General features: G+C 40.2%; 1 protein-coding gene across 12 annotated transcripts in view; it reads left to right on the plus strand.

The window, feature by feature from the left end:
- agrn (agrin) overlaps positions 1-22,895 on the plus strand; it is a 391,168-nt gene that overhangs the window by 180,194 nt on the left and 188,079 nt on the right. The window lies entirely within an intron of this gene.

Below are 22,895 nucleotides of genomic sequence, written 5' to 3' on the forward strand. Positions count from 1 at the left end.
ATAAAGGTCTGCGGGAACACCTACTGCCTTCTGCTGGTTTATTTGGGGACTATAACCCTACCGCTGGGACGCTCGTACTTGCTTGTTACCACATTCCATCCGGCCACAATAAGAGACCGGCCATTATTTACCTCCGCTGACTCTGACACCGGCCAAAATTGGAGACCCGGCTTTTAATTGAATACCGGCCTGTATTAGAGGATTTACGGTATTAAGATTTTCTGAGGGAAAGAGAAAAACAATTGTCTACCTTTCAGAAGAGGAAATGGCAAAAAAAACTACATGGAAAATATTTGAAAACGTTTGTTTTTAACCCCAAATTGAACAAGTTTACCTAGATCTTAAAAAACAGCTCAGATGATGATACTGCAACTATGATTCTGATAAGCTAACAAATTGAACTAGCTCCTCTTAAGATAACCGGCTAGCAGAGCTTCTGACTGACAGTTTATGTGCAGCAGCAAATCAACTATCCTGATTAACAAGGTTATAAAAGCTCATAAATGAAAAATCACTTTGATGTGTGGGGGAACTTTTCCAGGCCCTCTTTAGCAGGGTGGGACTGGGAGGAGAGTGCTGTAGCCTTTTAGCTGGAAGCTAACCGGAGCCTGGGGCTAACATCACCACCCGGTGGAACACTAGCAACATGGAGGTAGGTTGGTTCACCGGCACGTGTCGGGAGTCAGCCCGGTTACTATCAGCTGCTTAACGACACCGAGCGGACTCACGTTCACGTTTGAAAGCAGCGCTCATTCCAGAAACCTCAGCACAATGTGTGTTCGTTAATCTGAGCCAGCATGAAGAACAAGGGAAGCGAGCAGCAGCGGAAAGCGGGGGCGGAGCGAAGATAGTGGAATTTTGGGGTACGGGTCTACGTGGGGGCGGGCGTATTACGTGAACGGACCCATCTGATTGGCCGCATATCAGAAGGGCTACATTTGATCGGTCAAATAATACTTCCGTGTAAAAAAACAGAGCTGGTTTACAAAAAGTTGATGTATGACACGGATGGAAATGTCTGGACCAAACATTTATCGCCGTTTTTGACATGCTTTGCGATGGGCCTATCGCACGCCCATCATCGTGATGATGATAATTTTTCGATATATTGTGCAGCCCTAATTCCCACTGTGAGAAACATAATGTAAAAAAACAAAATTAGGAAATCAGATTGTATGATTTGTAAAGAATTTATTTGTTTTGCACTGCTACACATGAGTATTTGAACACCTGAGAAAATCAGTATTAATATTTGGTACAGAAGGCTGTGTTTGCAATTACAGAGATCAAACGTTTCCTGTAGTTCTTGACCAGGTTTGCACATACTGCAACAGGGATTTTGGACCACTCCTCCGCAAAGACCTTCTCTAGATCTGTCGGGTTCTGGGGCTGATGCTGAGCAACACTGAGTTTTAGCCCCGTCCAAAGATTTTTGATTGGATTTAGGTCTGGAGACTGGCGAGGCCACTCCAGAACCTTGATATGCTTCGTACGGAGCCACTCCTTGGTTATCCTGGCTGTGTGCTTCGGGTCATTGTCATGTTGGAAGACCCAGCCACGATCCATCTTCAATGGTCTGACTGAGGAAAGGAGGTTGTTGCTCAAAATGTCACAATACATGGCCCCATTTATCCTCTCCTTAATACAGTGCAGTTGTCCTGTCCCTTTTGCAGAAAAGCAACCCCAAATCATGATGTTTCCACCCCCATGCTCCACAGTAGGGAAGGTGTCCTTTGGATGCAACTCCTCCTTCTTTTTCCTCCAAACACGGCAAGTGAAGTTTAGACCAAAAAGTTCTACTTTGGTCTCATCTGACCACATAACTTTCTCCCATGCCTCCTCTGGATCATCCAGATGGTCATTGGCAAACTGCAGACAGGTCTGGACATGTGATGACTTGAGCAGGGGAACCTTTCGTGCAATGCATGATTTGAAACCTTGACGGCATAGTTTTCTACCAACAGTGACCTTTGAAACTGTGGTCCCAGCTCTCTTCAAGTCATCGACCAGCTCCTCCCGTGTAGTTCTGGGCTGATTCCTCACCTTTCTTATCATCAGTAATACCCCACGAGGTGAGATATAGCATGGAGCCCCAGTCCGAGGGAGACTGACAGTCATCTTTAGCCTCTTCCATTTTCTGACAATTGCTCCAACAGTTGATCTATTTTCACAAAGCTGCTTGGCAATTTCCCCGTAGCCCTTTCCAGTCTTGTGGAGGTCCACGATTTTGTCTCTGGTTTTTTTTTTTTTTTTGACTGCTCCTTGGTCTTGCCCATGGTAGTAGTTGGAGTCTGACTGACTGTGGGGTGGATAGGTGTCTTTAAGGAGCTCAGACAGGTGCTACTAATTAAGATTACTAAGTGGAGTAGAGGTTGACTTCTTAAAGGCAGAGTAACAGGTCTTTGAGAGCCAGAATTCTTGCTGATTGCCAGGTGTTCAAATACTTATGTCCAGCAGTGCAAAACAAATAAATTCTTTACAAATCATACAATGTGACTTCCTGATTTTTCTTTTTACATTCTGTCTCTCGCAGTTGGAATGCACCTACATTGTGAATTTCAGACCCCTCCATGATTTCTAGGGGGGAGAACTTGCAAAATGGCAAGGTGTTCAAATACTTAATGTTCCTCACTGTAGGTTTCATACATCATCCATCACAGTAAATATTAGTTAACTTGTCATGTTTTAATTGTTTGGGCTATAAATTCTTACTTTTATAAACCAGACTCTTTCCTTGAATCAAAACCAAGTGTTTACAGTCCCTGAATAAAACAAAGAATCCTAGAAGCTTCTGATTAAACATCCCAAGACCAAGCAGGTTGATATTCTATATTTATATAGAGTATCACAGCTTATTGGTCATAAGTAGACATAATATATTGAGCTCTTAAAGCACTCAATTTACCAATCCTACATAATTATCTTTATTTCATGTATGTATGTATGAGTCTAAATTGCATAAGTGAACCTCATATATACATCCACACTGTACCACATGCAAGAAAGCAACTCTAGGACCTCCATCTTTGGCTGCAACCATATGATTTATTTTTGTCCGTAGTAAATGGCAACATATCCTGTGAATAGTAAGTATGTATATCTAATTCAGTCTATTAGTCATGGACGCAGCTCATGCACAGCAGTTCAGTAAAAGTAATGGAGTCATAAATAGGCTCATGTGCCACCGTGGCAAAGCAGACAAAGTGAAACTAAGAGTGTGATGGGTGGAGAACAGGGAAGACGGCTCAGTGGTTAGACAAAAACATCTTATATTTGAAGGTTAGGGTGAGTTAAGAAGAAGTAGGAAATAAAGTTGGAACACTTTAAATAGCAGCACTTTTCCAGAGAGAAGGTAATTAAAAAAGTCTTTCATTAGGTTAGGGATCAGTTGTCAGAAAAAGAAGTACAATGTTGACTGTCTGCGTGTAATAAGGCCAGAAAAATCAATGAGGGCAATCAGTTCAGCTGGATAATAAAGGAGTAATCTTAGAAAGACTGGAAAATAAAATTAAAATGAAACCAGAAGGTGAAGGGCAAAGCAGGTCGAGGTAAAACTGAAGTACGGAGTTTATGAAGTCATCGTTAAGCAGCAGTTGACCTGCAGGAACATTTGTCTTCCGTTTATCTTCCACCTGCTTATTTTTGAACCTTCCTCCTTTTAACTGAAATCCCTTCCCCTTTGCCCCGGCCCCGAGGGCTTGTCAGCCCGGGGGCAAGACTTAGCACCTTTGGTGTGAAAGTTAGAGAGCATGTTTGTCTGAAGTAGATAAAGAAACTCAATAGAACCACAGACGTCTTCTTCTTTCAAGGTTGAACGTATCTCTGTTATCCCCAAAGGGCTTTCTGGTTCACAGTTGACAGTGATGCATTAAAATGCCCGTCAGCAATAGCATGCATAAACACTATCTGCACTTACATGTTGTCATTTATAGGACAGACAGCCAATGGAATGAAATACTTCTTTAGAGATGTCTTTCAACACGCTGTAGATCAGCAGACCACTTCGCCAACGCAGCAAGGGTCATCATCATTGATGGATACCTTCAAATTACCGTATTTTCCGGAGTATAAGTCGCACCAGTCATAAAATGTATAATGAAGAAGAAAAAAAACATATATAAGTCGCACTGGACTATAAGTCGCATTTTGGAGGGAAATTTTATTATTTTTCTTACAAAATCTGAGACCAAGCGTTTCACATTGCAAGACTAGTACCGGTAACAATAACTGAATAAACAACGCGGGCGCAGCAGCACACCACAGTCTCCAGCAGAGGATGGCGGCGTTTGAAACCCTCCCAGCGGGACAGGGGAGCTCATTCCTGGTCCGTAGCCGGCCTGCAGCAGCGCGGTATACATAATTTGTATATAAGTCGCAGGACCAGCAAGACTATGAAAAAAAAGTGTGACTTATAGTCTGGAAAATACGGTAAAACTCAGTTCAAGTCAAGTAATGCGCATCTCATTGGGGGTTATACTTGGATGTGAACTGTGCATTTATTGCTACAAAAAGGCGGGGCTTAACTCGATCATCAGTGCCCTGAAAGACCATACATTTTCTCTAGTTTCTGTTACAGAAGAAAGTTTTGCGAATTCTACATAAAGCTAATCCGAGAGAACATACTAACAAATATTTTGTTCTATCTAAAATTATGAAATTCAAAGACTTAGTTAACTTGAAAATTTTACTAATTATGTTTAAGGCTAGAAATAATTTACTGCCAACTAATCTACAAAGGTTCTTTGTTTTGATCCCAAAAAATGATAAGAGTAGAAAGAAACCAGAGTTTAAAAGGATATTTGTTCGTACTACATTAAAGCAAATGTGTATTTCAATATATGGTGTGAAATTATGGAATAATCTGGATGATGAATTAAAAAAATGTACAACTACTGATCAATTCAAAAAAATGTATAAAGATAAAATGATAAAATTGTATGATTTGGTGAATTGAGGATGGAGGATTAATTTTTTAGTAGTGATATTATTTGTGGAAGTAAGAGAGCGGTTTATTTTTTTGTGTATAAGGCTATTTTGTACTCTTTGTTATTTATCTTGTCTCAGTTAAAGGGGGTAGGTCATATAAGATTCTTTCTTCTTCCTCCCCCTATTTCACTTGAATGCTTATATTCTAATTTGAAGTTTGTATATTTAAACTTTTAGTGAAATAAATTATTGAATTGAATTGAATAGTTTGAAACAGGACTTTTATGTGCTGCAGAAGCACCAAAAGGAGACAGATGGATGTGCAATCACCTCTGTGCCATGTTTAGGCATTTTTTCTGTTTTGACCAGGAAAGTGGATTCTTTGAATCTTCTGTAGAGTTTTTTGTAGTTAAAGATGTTAGCAATGGCCACCAGATGTGATGCGTTTAATTTGATATTTCAGTGTTTTAGTTCCTGTATCTTCTTTACAGGCATTGCCCAATTTTATTTTTATAGATGGAGTCATCTGCAAATAATTGTTCATCTCATACCAGTGCATTAAGAACTACATAAACCAGCAGAAGTCAACAGCTGAACACCTGAACTGTCTGGACTTTAAAACCAATATGGCTACTTTCCGGGTGTCGGGATTAGATTAGGGTTAGGGTTAGGGTATCCAGTCCTGTACACATCTTCTGATTTATTACAGTTATGTTGTTACATAACGGCATATTTAGATAAAATACTTATTCATATCCATGACGATTGTAACTCAGCTTTAGTTGACCTGTTTGCGGAAGCGCTAAAGCAGAGCAGAGCAGTGACTGGGGCAGATGAGACAGTTTGGTTGGTCCCAATCGTCTCCCTTTATGTGAGATGAGATGCAGCTTTGGAGATAGAAAACCCGACGGTTCAGTTATACACGTGGTCACAGCTTACCACACGTCCATTAGCATGCATCAGCACACACTCTAGTCATTGTAGGTAAACAAACAAGGGATTATTTGTCAAAGGATTTATTATAAAGCCACCTTAAGCGTTAAGCGATAACTAGTCCTTCCCTGCTGCTTGCTAACCAAGCACGTTCCATCAGCAAACCCAAACCAGCTCAGATTTTTCCTTTTTCTCTTTACACTGGCACATGCAGAGCAAACAATAAAACACTGTGACTTATGTTTCAATCCAGGTCTGTGTGCACTGAAGGGACTGGGGATCTGCATCAGTCATACACACAAGCCACAATCTGCAGCATTTCCCTGTAAATATATTTCTCTGTTTTCCTGCTTCTGTCTGTGCTTGGTAGATTTTATGCTGTGAATTCTTCATCCTGTCTCTTATCATAAAAAGGGTTTTTATTTCTTGTTCTAAACACAGCAGGAAAAGTCTGTCAAGTGGGAAATTAAGTGTTTTTCATGCAGAAAACAGAATGCGATCTGAGTTTCCGATGGTTAATATTGAGTTCTAGATGGAACACAAGAACCTACTTGGAGGAAAAAGAAATAAATCTTAGAAGCATCAATCCTTCAGATTTAAGCCCCTTTCTTCGTCTTTATGTCTGATAAAGTAGCAGCTGAAGTGTTCTTTGCCTCTGCAGAAGGGTCCTGTTTATAAATCAGGTATCTGCTGCTGAAGCGCTGATACACTATTCAGCAAATCTATTCAGCAAATTAAACATTTAACCATCTCAGGCGCAAAATAAGTTTTGATAAAAGGATGAACAACTAAGTCCTTCAGGGGTACTTCTGAGTTAAAAATGCTCATGAAAGACGCATGTGGAGTAACCAGGTAGGTAGGTTTTAACTGTTGCAAATCTGCAACGCCTGCCTCCAGAGGGTTCAAATCAATTTATTTGATTATTGATCATAAAATGTGTAAATAACAAAACTGTTTCACATTCTGTCTCATTTCTATCACTGAACGCACCATGCTAATGTACCGAAGCTCGGTTCCAGCTTTTACAGCGAATGTTCACATTCAAGTTTTAATGAGCGTCAGAGATGCTGCACTCTTCGCTTCGTCCTAGAACACGCCGCTGATGTCCACACAGGTACGACAGGACCTCCATGGTGAATGTTTTACGTAATAAAAGGCGTTCAGTCTAGATTAAACAACTAGAAATGCACAGTTTGTTTAAAATTAGCCTAATTATAGCAGATGTCTGCATTTTAAACATCACTTTTGGTGGAGAAAAAGGTCTTGTTTATTTAGTGTTTGTTTTAGCCAGTTTCTGAATCTATCTATCTATCTATCTATCTATCTATCTATCTATCTATCTATCTATCTATCTATCTATCTATCTATCTATCTATCTATCTATCTATCTATCTATCTATCTATCATCTATCTATCATCTATCTATCTATCATCTATCTATCTATCTATCTATCTATCTATCTATCATCTATCTATCTATCTATCTATCTATCTATCTATCTATCTATCTATCTATCTATCTATCTATCTATCTATCTATCTATCATCTATCTATCTATCATCTATCTATCTATCATCTATCTATCTATCATCTATCTATCTATCTATCTATTATCTATCTATCTATCTATCTATCTATCTATCTATCTATCTATCTATCTATCTATCTATCTATCTATCTATCTATCTATCTATCATCTATCTATCTATCTATCTATCTATCTATCTATCTATCTATCTATCTATCTATCTATCTATCTATCTATCTATCATCTATCTATCTATCTATCTATCTATCTATCTATCTATCTATCTATCTATCTATCTATCTATCTATCATCTATCTATCATCTATCTATCTATCTATCATCTATCTATCTGTCTGTCTGTCTGTCTATCTATCTATCTATCTATCTATCTATCTATCTATCTATCTATCATCTATCTATCATCTATCTATCTATCATCTATCTATCTATCATCTATCTATCTATCTATCTATCTATCTATCTATCTGTCTGTCTGTCTGTCTGTCTGTCTGTCTGTCTGTCTGTCTGTCTGTCTGTCTGTCTATCTATCTATCTATCTATCTATCTATCTATCTATCTGTCTGTCTGTCTGTCTGTCTGTCTGTCTGTCTGTCTGTCTTTGTTGTAAATTCACCACAGTTTTGCTGACATTTCTCTGTAAAGTAGTTTAGTGATTGGGATTGTTAATGTGAACTAAAACCCTAATGTCCACCTTTCTGATCAAGATAAATATTGAAGTTTTGACATGTTTTTGATAATTATATAATAGTTTTATTGACAGTAACTTATAAACCGATCAATCTTTTGAAATGCCATATATCAGGTTTTTAAGTTTCTACGTCATTCCGAACCGTCACTTCCTAACACTTGTCAGATCTTTTATTTCTCCACATTAAGACACTAATAACACATCTAAACTGGTAAATTTAATGTGTTTGGAAATGTTTTTGTAATGAGCCCAGATTGTTCATTTTTACAGATGGGTGTAGCATATGCAGCACCTGATTCAACATGGGGATGTGTCATCCTGTGGTGTTGATGCGTTTTTTTTCTGCAGAAAATGTGTCCCAGACAATTGTACTGATCCTATTAAAGCTAGCAGACGTCCCAGAGTGATTGTTGAGTCAGAACCGAGTTAAAATTGTCTAGTTTTCAATTAAAAAAAAAAAGTCAGAGCAGAGCTATGCTATGCTAGTCTGTTCTGGTGTTGCTACACTACGTTACGCTATCTTATGGGTTAATTACATGGCAATGTTCCATTATGTTTAAATTCCTCGTTTCGATTCCGGTTCCTATCGATTTCTGATTCCGATTCTTTCAAGACATGACATGCTTTATATGAGCCAGATAACCACAGGCCCTGCTTGATGAAATTATCTTCTTATAACCTGTGCTGTGCTAAAACAGCACCTCTCAGAAATCAAGTGCAAAGGCAAAAATTGGTGGTGATTTGGGCTTTTTTTTTCTAAAATGGATTAAGCGTTTGCCTGTTCTGTGCCACTTTGAGTTTAAGTACCGACTGCACCAAAAGCGGGGGATTATGGTGTCTAAGGCCCAGTGTTTCGACTATGCCATGCCACACGGTTAGCTTTTTGCAGCTTATAAAAACCTCCCCATTGTCTCTGATGGGATAAAGACTCAAGGATAGTCAAGGATTATGCATGGCTGCTTCTGCACTGCATAAGCTGAGATAGAGGCCCATTTGCTTTGTATGTGGTGGTGCAGCCATATGTGCTGCCTGATGGGTCAACAGGGAATCAATGCTGAGCAGGATGTGTTGTGTTATTAATACCCCAGGTACAAAGCTATGTGACTCCCTCAGGCCTTCGTTTTTTTATTTCCCTCTCCTCCACGGGGTCGAGAACGTGTGAGTTTGTGTGTGCCAGGTATAAATTCATGCTCCTACGCTAGTGTTTGCAATTCTTTATGCCGGTGACTTGCTGTGATGCACTTTTGAGGAAAAATGCGGTGTAAATAAGGCAAGTTTGAACAAACAGTTTTTAGTGAACCCTAGAAAATGTATCAATATTGAGTGCTGGCTGGAGGAATACTGATTGAAGAGCAAGTTGGTGTAAAGATTAATAATGGAAGACTGAGGTGTGAGGGAGACAATGGAGACAGGTAGATGTGTGCACAGGTGGTAGTGTGTGAGTGTGTGTGTGAGTATGGGGAAGAGAAAGTGCTTGGCCTTGTCTCCTGGGTGATAATAACTCAGCCTAACACATTTTCGGACTCATTTCTCAGCACTGACACTTGGCTGGTTCGTGTTATTAGAAGGATCCTTCGAAGGTTTTGAGTCTCTTTGTTTTGAGATCAATGGAAATCTCCAAGTCTTCATATTTCAAGTTGGAAGGCTGAAGAAATTATATTTGCTTTTCCCCTCCAGTCATCCAAAACACTTGCAATTATTATATTACTCCCCTTTTTTTGACAGTTTTTTAAGCGTAAGGAATTGGTGTGTTTACATGCAGCATCAGAAAACCGATCTATTCCGTTATATCGACTAAAGTCGTTTTAGTTAAATGCGTGTAAACGGGCGAGTCTGGCTGAAGGTGAACTGGTTCTAATCAAGCAGAAATAGCCAGATAATGCACCTGGCTTGATCTGCATGTAAACGGCTCAGCCAAACTGGCACCGGTTGGACGCTCACCTTCCGGAAGTGACGAAACTCCTGAAGCGCCCTCCTAATAAACAGAGCCAGCAGCTTTTCTGCAGCGTTGGTGTTGTCCGTTCCTTCAGCCATTCTGCATATCCTGTTTTTACTCCATCTGCTTCAGTCCCACCAGTGTTTGTTTATTGTTTGTGTTGCTATAGACTGACCAAGGGAATTGGAACACTTCTTTTAATATTTCGGTTTTCTAACGTGCATGTAAACTAGGATAAAGGCTCCGAGTTTATTGCCGTACATCAACTTTGATGTGCATCATGTAAACCCTCTGAGTGAAATTCAATAAAACACGCATGGTGTGACCCAATGTTTCCCATAATGCTTTTTTGTAGCATCGTACATTTACATCTTTCAAACTCAAAAAGCCTATTTAAATGTAGATTTCTTTGCTTAAAATGTCTACAAACAGAAAGTCTTTGCTGTTTTCACACAAGGAATATTTTCCTTTGGCTAATAAATCAACTTGACGTGAGAAAACAGTGGCGAGCCCCTGGAAGGCCACAAATTACAGCCAAATTGTGGAGAAATCCCATATTTTGTGGTTGTGCATTGTGAGGCTGCGACAGCAGAAATGCTGGAATGAATTTATGATATTTTTAATTGTTGCCTTCATAGCAAACAAGTAGCTGAATCAAATCCAAATCATATTCATTCTTAGAGGCACCCAGAGCGTGTTGTCAAAACTAGAAAAATCTAATCTAATCCTCTGTAATTGATCTAAGGTTTATTTGGTTCTCAGGAGCAGTTTTCAGCTGGAACGTGTTTGCTTTTGACTCCGTTATTCCACACGCCCATCTGATTACACAAAACCGTAAACAAGACTTGAAAATTAATTTGGCTCGTTGGAAGCTAGTCATGCCTGACAGATGCAACATCGTCGGTGATTCAGTTACTTCTTGGTACCTTTTGGTGGGTCGTCAGCTTTTTTTTTTTTGTCGTTGGAGACGAGGATCTTAGCTCAGCTCTTCCTCCGACGGGTCTTATTATAGTTAAGGAGCAGATGATTCAGGATGTGCACCTGATCATCTTGACATTTATCAAATGCCATTTAATTCAGGGCAGATGGACATTCAAATATATTAGAGCCACAAAAATCATCTGATGTGTTTATCTTGGTGTACGTTTTATTGAATAGACTGCAGTGTGTATTTTCTTTTTATTCTTTTGATTTTCTGGGCAAATTACTATGTAACCGACCCCCCTATCCACACTAATCAAGACCCTTAATTGGAGACCTACACACAGAGTGGGGGTCAAAGGTCAGACATGTGCCTCCCATACTTCCTCCCATTATTTCCAGCCCAATTTCCAGGATGTAAAGGGCCTGATGTTGAGCTGAATGCATATGAGTAAGGTTAAACCATGAATATGGAAGAGATAAAGCTACTGGTTTCACACACACACACACACACACACACACACACACATACACACACACACACACACACACACACACACACACACACACACTAATGTCCGGCTAGTCGCTACCCCCACCCAAAAGCAGCTGGAGATTATCTGCAGGAAGGTGATGGACATTTAACAGCCTTACCCAGTCCACCCTCATGTTCTATTCATGATGACCTTTCCAGGTCCTTTCCTCCTTTGCTAACGTGCACACACACACACACACACACACACACACACACACACACACGCTTAAGTCATCATGGACTTCTCCAACCCTCGGCTCCTGCAGGTGCTTTTCCTGCCATTGCTCTGTGTTTATGTCTCATCACCAATGATGTGGAAGAGGGACAACATAAGTGCATATGGGTGGATGGAAAGTTGCTTAAATGGATCCATGGATTTCAGAGTTGATAAGCTTTGAGTACGTCCCACGTCTCTGAAATGTCCCTTACACTAGACGCGGTGAATCCTTCTGCCACCGCTCTGCATGTGAGCAAAGGAAATGTTGATTATAAATGATTGAGAGGGCCGAGAAGCAGCCTGGAGGTCAATCATCTGTGTGTGCATAAAGATAACGCTGAGGATAAGTGAAGGATCCACATGCAATTGAAAGTATGAAGTGTTCATAAGGGGTGAAACAGATGTTTTGCAAAAACAGACTTTTCTTGCTGAATTTTCTGTCGTCAACAAGCAAACAGTTGTTTGGTGAGTAAATACTTTTTTAGGGGTAGTTGTTTAATCAAGCACCCGTGTTTTACAGGATGCAGCAGGCAAACTAGGGCTGCCACAACGACTAATTTCATTTCAATTATTCTACCGACTAATTTACAGACTAAGATTAGTTTTGTTTAAGAAGAAAAAAACAATTTAGTTTCAGGTCTTTTTATTTTCAAATTGGGATTTGATCAGAATCAAGCAATTTGTTTAAATCTAATACATATTTGCATTTTGGTTTGTTTTATTATTTTATCTGTTTGTATTTTTAACAACTGATTGACCAAAAATATTATCTACCACATCAAATATTTTACAACGAGAAGAGAAACATATAATAAGATGTAGGTCTGTGAAATCTGCATTCTTTACCATTTAAGACTTGTTTTTCAAATTTAAAATATTTACCAGTTTCTAAAAATAACAACTATAAACAAAATCTACATATAACTTTAAATTACCACACATACGTTTCATTTCAGAAATGTGTGGTAAGCAAGCATAGAAAGTTTAAAAATAATACTTACAGTGGTGGTTTGGATTTTTCCGGTGGCTCTTGAATTGCTCCAGTATGCCTCCTTTTCAGGTGTTCGTGCATTGCGGTGGTGCTGCTGTGGTAGGCCAAAGAAGCCTTACAGAGTGTACAAACTACTCGTTAGTTTTCTGTTTGCCTAAAATATTCCCATACCTTTGAGCCCTTTGGCCTAAATAAACTTTTACTGACTACCTCGGCACCGTCTTCACTTTCCCCCATGATAGTTTTGTTTTCTTGTAAAACAGATGGGAAGAAAAGCTGCCGTCTGAGGGCAGGTCCATGGGTGACGCGCGCAGCGCCATCTATTGGTATGGAGGAAAATTATTTGGTTTGTTTAAAATGGATGCGTCAACGGCAAAAAATCACATTGACAATTTTTCATACTCGACGTCATTGGTTATGCCGACTATTCACGGCAGCACTAAGGCAAACACAGCCTGACTTTACATCAACATTCCTTTTACAACTGACTACCCTCTGCCACGTTTGGTTGATTGTATTTCTGTTTCCTAGCGCTAGCCTCTAAGGCATTTTCTCTCTCTTCTAGGTACTTTCATTCAGGCTGCAATCTAAACAACTCTTATAACTCCGCTCTTGGAGAAAGGGTATTTCTGAAAGCTCACACCTGTTCGCTTTTATACGAAGACAGAGAGAAATCATAGACCAAACGAAAGGAATTTCAATCCAACTCTTTCCAAGGGGGATCTTTGGTACATCAGTAAGTACTTGATGAAATGAGATTTTTGGAACTTTGTGCATTCCCATTATTGCTTAGTTTATTGCACATTTGTTGGAAATCACAACAGTGTTGCCCATTTAGTTGTTTAAGCTTGTTCCAGTTCTAATTTCACACCACTTTGATCGTGTGCTGAAAGGATACATATAAGGAGGAAATTGTAAACGATGTCAAAGACAACGGATATGATAGTTCTGGGAGACTAGCTATGTTTGGATAGTCTAGTCTGGTCCTCCAAGAGGAGTCTGGCAGGCCAGGCTAATGTTTGGAATATTCTTCACTTAAAATTTGGATGAATTGGTAATATTGAAAGGATCACAGTCTCTTGACCTGGTATGGGTTTTATGATGAGATGTGATCTACTTCAGACTGTAAAATGAACTCGCCCACCTTGATTTGCAACCAGGAGAGAGTAGAGCATGTCTCGGCTTGTAGAAGCTAACCGTTAGCAATAGCAACTCAAAAACATGGCGGAACATGTTCGGGCTTCTGCTATTTGTGGAGGAAACACATCAACTTTGCATTATTTACCCAAGAAGAAAAAAATCAAACGAAGGCAGCAGAAGAGTTGCTTTGCTTTTAGCCAATCAGAGGCAAGACTTTTGCATATCATGAACATTAATGAGTAAGACATTACATCTTGTCATCCTCTGGCTAATCTCTACTTTCTGAAAAAGTAGTCGGAGATCTTTTCTTTTTTTTCACAGAAAATGACTCAATTAGCATTAATCCATACTAGGGACCACAGCAGATGTATTGAAGTAACAAGTGTACGACTCCTGTAGGTATCATTTAGTTCTTGGACGTGTGTACTGATGGATGTTTACAAGCAAGCTAATTACCAAGCGAACTGCTATCCGCAGACTTACACACCATTTGTGTTTTTGTGACCTTTATGAGCTTTGTTGTTTTATTTAGTTGTTATCTTATTGCACAACAGGTGTAACAAATATAAACCATAATGCTGTTCATTTTGTCTTTTGCAGCTTAGCTAGTTTTCTTTGGGGAAATCCCTTTTTTTATTCAAACGGCTGAGATATTCTCACGGAAGAAATTCTCAGGCAACCTGAGCAGTAAATGATCTCATTTTCGTCTTGCTCTACCACACTTAATTTCATCACTTTGAGTTAATTGTTCAGTTGAAATGAATGCACCAAGCTGAGGTGACACACACACTCAGACACACTTACATTCCAGCTGACTACTTTGTATCTCCTGCCGCTGTGTGTGAAAATGAAAATGCTGAATGCATAATGGGCAACAAAACCCTCGGGTCTTCCTCCGTGTTTCCGTCCAACAAAAGCTGCTGCTACGTTCACGTCTTTGCTACACAGACGAGCAATAAATTATGGCTGGGAAAAAATATACATACCTAGCACTTACCATCTGAATAGCCCCCATTTAGCACAAGTGATTCGCGTTAATGCAGTCTGGTACTCCATTAAATGTGGAAAGAGATGCAAACAAAATTTTAAAGCTGCTCAGCTGAAATATTTAGGCTCCCCTTAAATAACAAACTCTTGGTACATTTTCTTCCTTTATTTGCTTCAAACCTGCAAGCTGGTGTCACCCTTTCTGCTTTGCCAAGCCTCAAAATCACTTTATTTACAAATGTAAGGCTTTACGTCTATTTGGTGTTTAAAAGAAGTCGTACCATTTCTATTTCTTTCATTTAGCTGGCTACTGAGGTTCTTTGCAAGATAATATTGTAAGTATATGATATAAAAGATTAAAGGTAGACCAACATTGCTTTTTCTATCCAGTGGCCGATATGTGCTGTCGATTTTTTTGAGCTGATTTTCTTGGCCGATATCTAGACATGCTCCAGCTTGTTTGATTAAAGTTAAAGATGAAAGTCCCATAGTTACACTGATGTGGTGAAAATCATCCTCCACATTTGACCCATTTCCTTGGCGAGCGGTGAGCTGCAGACACGGCCACGCTTGGGATCTATTTGGTGGTTTGACCCTCCAATCTAATCCCAGTGTGAAGTAGGGAGGCATCGGGTCACGTTTATAAAGTCTTTGGCGTGACCCGACCGGGATTTGAACTCCAATCTCCCAGTCCCAGGGCGGACACTCTACCGCTAGGCCACTGAGCTGGTTAGCTGCTTGCTAAAATGTCAACATGAGCTCATGTGCAACATTTTTGAAGCTGAAACCGTTTTTGAACTCTGAAATTAACCAACTGTAAATCTAGATCTTGTGCAAAAACAAATCAGCTTACAGTCCAAGTATTAAATATTCAGAACTGGTAAATGAAAGTAGTAATTATTTAGTTGTAAATAATTTCTTAGAGCATTTATTCTGCAGTTGTTATTCAGGAACATAACATTCAATTCTGTATCAGCAACAGGCTGCCCAGGGATGTGCCTGACTGTAAATCTGCTTTTTTGAAGAGGTATACCGATGTACAAAAATGATAAATATCGGCCTGATATATTGGCCGACTGACACATCGATATATTGACAGACCAATTTATCAATCTACCCCAATAAATGATGCATAGTGACTGTGGTTTTAGCTCTTATGTGTAGCTATGGGGATTTCTCTTCTGTTGTAGCAACAATATTTTCCTTCATGATTTGCAAAACAGTTTTTTTTTATCTGTTATGTTTTCATAAGACTTGAATGGACAAGTCATCTTCACAGTTTGGGATCTCGGAGCTTTTGATGAGAGCTTGAAGGCAGCTTGAGATAGTCGCACTCCATATGAAAAGACAACAAAAGCCTGGCAAGGATGAACACATGCAGCAGACGTTTTCCCATGCCAAGGATAGCTCCTATCAACTCCAAAACAAGGGTGTTGAGAACAGGATACTGCTCAGTGGGGTTCACGTTCAGCCTAAACGCCTTGCGCAGGTCTTTTTATCTTGGCATTTGTTGCGGAGTGGTTACGAAATGAAACAACATAAAAAAGCACGATGAAAGCTACAACCTTCATCTTGTTTTTTTTTCATCTCCCAGACTAACATTAAGATTAATCAAGTTAACTCCGAAACGTATTTCAAGTTCACTTTAAGTAGAGCTGAACAAATTCAGCCTGACATGATCCTTGTTGGTGTGCCGTAAGGCTCAAGGCGTCTAATCGGACTCAGACTTATGTCATTCAGGCAAAGGATCATTTCAGTGCCCTCCAGGGGACAGCATCATGCCTTTGAGTCGAAGATGAGTCAGAAATAAATACCTTCCGTATGTTTTCTCTTCCCACTCTGTTCCCAAAGGTAGAAAGGGAAGATGACTGCAGAATGAGCGTGAAGAACAAGTGGGAGACTGTGGAGACAAAAAAGCATTTATCGGTGTTTCCATATGTGTTCAACATAGTGAGATGCTAAATCACCGAGCCAAAAAGCCTCTAATAGATGAAGCGTGTGCCACATGCTTTAGTAGACCATATCGTTTTCAGGGGGTGTGTTTTTTCTTTGCTGCACATTAAAAGTGTTTTCCATATAAATTGGTTGGTATACGGTGTGATAGATGCGCTCCGGTGCAAAAAGAGGCACAAATGTGAGGGAGACAAACCCCTGATTCAGTGAGTGAGCCTCGTTTTGTTGTCATATTTTTGGATTTGTGCTCACACGGTTCCATTTTATGTTTCTGACACACCCTTCTACAAAGACGCAGGGGTGTCTCATGGTAACGTAGTAAATTAAAAGCTGTTATTTTGGAAGCTTTTCCACTTCATAGCTCATTTGTTCCTTTACACCTTGGCTTTTTGACGCAAGATTCGCAGACTTACACACGTATTGCTGCCAGATGAAGTGCACACATGACTGCACTTGCCCCAGTAACTGTTAACACAACCAGCAGCTGCTCACATGTGGTTTCACACGCAGGTTTGTGTATCCTAAAGAGTATTGGATCAGCTGTTTTCTCTCTGTTCCAGAGGCTGCGCAGTCTGTTTACACAGACTGAAATCAGCACTGATGTGCATCATCTCTGTACAAAACGGATCACACACACACACACACACACACACACACACACACACACACACACACACACACACACACACACACACAACTTCCTCACGAAATCCATAACAAAACACACCCTTCAGTCCAAGTGTTTTTGAATATGCTGTAAAGTGTTTAATTATCACAAGCTGCTAATAAGGGAAAGGTGGGTGCTAATATTTTCACCTGTGTGTGTGTGTGTGTGTGTGTGTGTGTGTGTGTGTGTGTGTGTGTGTGTGTGTGTGTGTGTGTGTGTGTGTGTGTGTGTGTGTGTGTGTGTGTGTGTGTGTGATGAGTGGTTATTAGATCAACCCCAGGAGTTAATCATTGGAGCACACTTACATTAGACCCACTTTCCAATTCAAGATGCTCAGCTGGCTCAGCTAATGCGTATTAGCAAACACAAAAGTCGCATAACTATGTTGACTCTGCAGATCTTAAAGGGACTTTACAGAGTTTTGAATTTTTATGCTCGCGATTGCCCCCTCAGGCCAAAAGCGTAATGGCAGCTTCAGCAGTAGGCTCGTGCACAAGGTGCGCATGCTGTACGTGCACACTCCTTAACGAAAATAACAGCTGAGACAGTCCCTTGTGTGTGTGTCTGTGTGTGTGTGTGTGTGTGTGTGTGTGTGTGTGTGTGTGTGTGTGTGTGTGTGTGTGTGTGTGTGTGTGTGTGTGTGTGTGTGTGTGTGGCCCGGAGGACAGAGGACAGGAGAACATGCAGCTAATTAAATAATTTGGTTCTGTACCTTTCTCTTCAGCACAGCCGACAAAGGTTTATGATGGGCCAGTCCTCCTGCATGCTCAGATCATTCCCTTCCCTTGCTTGAAAAATTGTTCCAAAATGAAAGTTGAACCCACATCTTTTTTATCTGTGAATTCAATGCCGTTTGGCGAGTCTCAAAAAAAATTTGGGCATCTTACTATAAAAAAATATACACTAATGTAAAAAAGAAACTCTAAATGAACTATGTTCACATCCATAATCGAACCCAGGTCTTCTGTGTGAGAGTCAGACATCATACTAGGTGAGCTAAAGCGCCAGCGACATCTTCTGTATCTGTAACATTTATATCCTTGATGACAGCTGAAACAACGGTCAAAGAACGGTTCGGAGCGAAAATGGCTATGTTGTTGCTAATTTGCAGGAAATATCTAGAAGAAAGTTCTACAGAAAGTAGCTAAGGGTCCTCAGAAATGTAGCTAGCTTTGTCACTAGGCGTTAGGAACAGCAACAAAGTGGCACTACCTCTCTCTGCTGCTAACGCTACTGATAGCAAACACTACAGGCTATGCCTGAGCGTGAACGCGCATAAAGCAGCCTGCTCGATCCGAGCATCTCTCTTTTTCTGTGATTTTACAGAAAAACAGGCAATCACAGTAAAAATGCCAGGGCTCATTCTACAGGACCAGGGCATTGCAGGAGAATGTATGAAGAAGACATTTATTATTTCTATACATGTTTTGGCTGTCAAACTTCCATAATGCCCCTTTAAGCTTAGAGTAATCTCCATCACCAGCTCAGGAAATCTAGCAAAATATCCCATGAACGTCTGGCTGGATTTTAATTTAACTGTCAGGAAACAATGGATGTACCTCTATAATCAATCCAAGATGGCTGCCACAGCTGACAAGGCTTAAAAAAAACAGTTAAATGGCATATTTTGAGCTAAAATCGGATATAGAGAGTCACTAAAATACAAAGTTTGACTGCTAAATACCGGTTCACATGGTAGGGTTTTAAATTGTCTAATTTTTTAGAGACCACACAAGTGGTGATGAAGTATCTCTCTCAGCTGTTCCAGTTGTGGTTTCACTGTGTGTGGTGAGCAGCAACTCGGCAAATACTACTCACTACACAAACCGCTTTCACTCACGGACATTTCCCTCTCAGACACAAAATCTTGTGAGATAAAACGTGACTTCAGTAAACAAACATGGTGGCGGAGGAGATTTCAACAGGCGGTATGTTTGTTTGTCTCCGAAAATCAGATCAAGATAATCCAAGATGTTTCAAAACCCAGATTTAGGATCAGAGTGGTCCCAACGTCCTTCTAGCACAGGACAACATTTTTAGAGTTGTTACGGGAATTAAGCACAACTCTTAAGATTGCCAGAAAGGGGCGGAGCTTGTCAAAAACTAGCACCACTATCCTACCAAGTGAAACAAGCTTTACCGGTCTTGCAATGACATCAGATTGTGCAAGATGTTTCATCGGATGTGACCAAAATTACTACAACTTCATTCTTTCTCAATCTAATTAAGATCCTACCTGAATTATGTTTAGTGTAATTTCCAGTAGGAAGTTCACACGAACTCCACCTCCATCACAAGCATTAAGAGCTGAGCTGTGATGCTCACAGGTAAGAAAAGTTTAGTCTTACTCGCAGAAATGAAAGGGGACCAACTAGAGTGACCTCAGTTTAACCAACATCTGAACTTTGCACTTGAAACTCACTTAAGTGCCCTGCTTTAGCATCTAATCCCTCTACTCAGTCAGAATCTTCTTTATGGCTTTAAAAGCGGTCTGTTTTAAGCGGTAAACATAGTTTAACGAATGCAGCGGGCCACCAGAGCCGTGCACAGCGGCGGACTTCATTCTGTCCGGCTCTGACTGTAGCTTACTTTCTAGTATTGAGAACGGTGTTTGGAGATAATGGTGAGACAGACTTAGCAGAGGGTGACGACAGCAGATGTAAGAACAGATTGTGATGGATGTGAGCGGGAGACGCTCTGCTGGTCAGCTGTGAAGCACCGTAGCACGATTTTTTCTCTCTTTTTGAGCCTCAGATGGTTTAAAGTTGATGTCATCGCTCTTCTGGTGAATCTGGAGGGATGAAGTTAAAAGATGCTCAGAAAGTTTTCTGACGTTATTTTTATTCATGTATTTCTCCCCTCGAGGTCACATCCTAGTGCTACGTTATTTTTGAATCTCTTATCAGTTTTTTATCAGGATTAGGACGTTTTTTTCTCTCTGACATTTTTACTGCGCCCTATAAATGATTTTTTTGCCAGCACTTTAAAGTCATTTTAGATTACTATCTTGTTTACGCCCTTGTAATTTCTCACAGCAGCTCTGAACTGATTGTTCTAATCAAGGATTAAACTTAAGATTGCTTTACTGCGGTTAAGTGTTACATCATTTAGTCTGGAAATAAAGCAAGGGACATGAAACCTGACCACGAACACCGAGCAAAGCTTTGATTCACTTGGATCCAGAATCCTGTTGGGTGAAAATGATTACATTTAAATCAATGACGTTTTGTTGAATTAACATGAAAATATGCCACTGATTTAGTTGAGCTCATCTGTGATTTTTAAATATAAACAGCAGCAGGCCGTAGCTGAATGAATAAGTGCTCGTCAGATGTTCACACCGCTGCCCGTGGACATTTACATTGGTCTACAATACCTGCAGCTGATCATTGATTCAGTATTTTTTCCTTTACACCCCTGTTGTGAGAAAGTTTAGAGCAACTGCGGCTGGTCCTGTGCAAATCAGCACAATGCAAGCAGACTTCCAGAAGCAGAGCTGTCTCGTGTTGTTCATTTCTCAAGGTCCTAAATCTGTTTTCCTTTGTTGTCGCCGTAAACAGTTGACTTAGAAAAAGGACCACTGTGATGGCTATTACTTATGCTGGCTGCCAGCTGCTGTTGTCCCACTTTGCCTGTGTGTGTGTGTGTGTGTGTGTGTGTGTGTGTGTGTGTGTGTGTGTGTGTGTGTGTGTGTGTGTGTGTGTGTGTGTGTGTGTGTGTGTGTGTGTGTGTGTGTGTGTAAGAGTTAGACACTTGAATCAAGCAGGCCACTCAGAGAGTCAGTCGCAGGCGGCGTGCTGCATAAACATGCATGCACAAGAGTAACACACTGAAACTGGTCAATACCACAGAGGAAGGAGAATTAAAAGGTACAACAATGAGAGATGTGGTGGGAAGAAAAGACGGATGTCTGTGTTGTTTGAGTAATTAAACGAGACGTTAATCTAAGAAAGGAACCGCGGGGAAAGTGAATGGTCATCGCGCCGAACAGATACCAAGCTCCTCTCTTTGTTGAAGTGTCCTCGTGCAAAACATGGAGCTCCAAACAAACTCAAGTCCTCAAGGTTTGTTTGCTTTAAACACAAAAAGTGCTGTGTGTGTTGAGCAATGCATGTGAGTAAAAGAAACGCTCCAAGTTCTCTATAAAACTTAAGGATAAGTCGAATAAGTGAGGAATTATATTAGGAGAATAATAATAAATTATCATGCATGTGCAAATGTCCCATCCCCAGGTACGTTTCTGCAAGTGAAAGAAAAATTAATAGTCTTCCAAAGGTGTGAAATGCATTTGATAGGGTTTGATTTCTGCACCAGGTTTCGGTGTTTCAAGGCTCCCCTCAGGCTACACGGATCTAGAAAGAAATACTTGGCCTCAAATTTGAATTATTTAATTCATTTTTGCTTCTCTCCTATCAGAGAAATTGGGATTGGATGCAAGAAAAGTAAAAAATCTGAAATGTTGTGGCATTTCTGGGTCAACATTTGAGTGAATTTTAAAAAAGGACAATTTTACAGTGAAATAATCACTAAATAGTCTAATGGCTTAATCATGTTGGAGGGAAGGTGACATTGAAACAGATTTAATTCTCAGTCAGATGGTGGGGGGGGGGGGGGGGGGGGGGGTCAGTTTTTCTCCTTTTTATAAAATAAAGGGACATAATTTTTGTTTACAGTCAGTGAACCTGCGACGTTGCTGAGTCTGTGCCAAGCTAACGCTGCTAACATATTTGAACACCAGCCAGGAAAACCCATCAGCGTTTCAAAAGCATAATAAGCCGGTAAACAGGAGTGACCCAGAAGTTAGTTCTTGCCCCCCTAAGAAGCCACGACACCTTTTTGGTTTGCTCTGATATTGGATAAAGAAGGCCAGAGGCTAGCTTTGAGCTAATAATGCTAACGGTGAATTTGAAGAAAATAGTCTGCTCTAAACAAATCTCAAGATACTTTTTCAGTTACCAACAACTTAATATTACAGTGAAACGTATTTGTCCGCTCATCAACTTACTGTGTGACTCATCTTCTTGAATCTTCTGAGAAATTCATGGAACGGTAGGGAGAGACTTGTGTGTTTAGATAAAGGGCCGCAGTACCCACATCTGACCATAAGAGGTCACTTTTTTTGTTCTTACATATTGCATCTTTAAATCTGGATATTAGTATTTTACAAGTGAACCTGCTCAGTTTCCTTTTAGATTGCATCACACTTTCCTTCTACTTCATATTTACTTGCTGTTTTTTGCAGTGCAGTTGTATTTGTCAGTCATGAATAGAGTGTTGTGTTTCACTGAGGTTTACTCATCCTTCAGAGCTCCTCAGTCATTAATACTTTATGAATGATACCGATGGTGATACCTTCAGCCACAACCAGGCCTTCAATACTGCACAACATGAAATTCCTTCCAAAAACTGACTTGTATCACATTATTTCACAACTCCGAGTCCAGTAGTGCC

Source organism: Nothobranchius furzeri, chromosome 15 (genome assembly GCF_043380555.1).
Source record: "Nothobranchius furzeri strain GRZ-AD chromosome 15, NfurGRZ-RIMD1, whole genome shotgun sequence".
NCBI lineage: Eukaryota > Metazoa > Chordata > Actinopteri > Cyprinodontiformes > Nothobranchiidae > Nothobranchius > Nothobranchius furzeri.